Source organism: Rhodotorula toruloides (genome assembly GCF_000320785.1).
Source record: "Rhodotorula toruloides NP11 unplaced genomic scaffold Scaffold86, whole genome shotgun sequence".
Lineage (NCBI taxonomy): Eukaryota > Fungi > Basidiomycota > Microbotryomycetes > Sporidiobolales > Sporidiobolaceae > Rhodotorula > Rhodotorula toruloides.
In genome coordinates, this window is record NW_015623046.1 from 1 (window position 1) to 1,207 (window position 1,207).

General features: G+C 60.5%; 1 pseudogene across 1 annotated transcript; it reads left to right on the top strand.

Annotated features, from left to right (window-relative positions):
* Positions 1-154: 154 nt before the first annotated feature.
* Positions 155-1,207, top strand: RHTO_07930 (sulfite oxidase; annotated as a pseudogene; the record flags this gene model as incomplete). Its single annotated transcript has 5 exons — positions 155-503; positions 570-726; positions 788-938; positions 996-1,023; positions 1,082-1,207.

The window sequence follows — 1,207 nt, forward strand, 5'->3', positions numbered from 1 at the left end:
GCTCAAAGCCGAGTCGACGCCCAACGCCATGAAGCGAGCGCGAAGCGTGAGGGCACGGCGAACGTCGTCGGGGATGTGGGGCGAGCGGGACGACCTCTCTTGACCTCGTACGCTTCACTCGCTGACTTGCTACGCTCGTGAAACGCTGCTGACGATGGCTCAGTCTGGCCACCGCGTACTGTCGGAGCACCCGCTCAACTCTGAACCACCCACTACCTCGCTCGTCTCGTCCTTCCTTACCCCGACCTCATCCATCTACAGCCGAAATCATGGCGAGATACGCTCGCTGCCCGACGACTACTCTCTCGGCATCTCCTCTGAAGTCGAAGGCGTCTCGACGACCGTCTCTTCCGTCCCGCTTGCCGATCTCAGGGCGCTTCCCAAGCATGATGTTGTGACGGTGCTGGCGTGCGCTGGGAATCGGAGGATAGAGATGGACGAGGAGAAGGAGGTCGAGGGACTGAAGTGGGGAGGAAGTGCGATAGCGAACTGTCACTTCGGAGGTGAGCCGGTCTTTCCTTCGGTTTTCTCGGTAAGCGTAGTTGACGTTCGTCTCGTTCGTCACGCAGGAACGCTTCTCCGGGATCTGCTCTCCAAGGCAGGAGTTACGCTTGATGACTTGCGGGCCAAAGGATTGGCGGAGAAGTTGCACATCCACTTCGAGTCAGACCAGGAGTGCGAGGACGACAAAATCTACGCGGCCTCGCTCCCGCTCGACATGGCCTTGTGCGCTCCTGCCCATCTCGGGGACCCCATTCTGGCTCGCTGACTGGTCGGCGTCTTGCAGGGACGCCGAACGCCCGACCCTGCTCGCGTACGAGATGAACCACCAGTCCCTCACCAAGCCTCACGGTGCGCCGTTGCGCCTCGTCGTTCCCGGCATCATCGGCGCGAGAAGCGTCAAATGGCTCGAGCGGATCATCATTCGCGACCATGAGGTGCGGACGCGGCCTTCCCTTCTTCGAAGGCTCCTGCTGACGTTCGACGGCTTGCAGAGCGATAACTTCTACCAGAAGCGCGACTGTGGGTATAGGACCTACTCCACAGCAGACGCAGAGCTGAATGCGTCCAATTATCACAGACAAGGTCCTCCCTCCCGAAGCGACGCCGGAAACGAAGGCCGACTTCCTCAAGCAGACGCCTGCCTTGATGTACGCCACCTTCACTCTCTGCTCCGCCAGAGCGCCGTGACACCAGGATTGACACA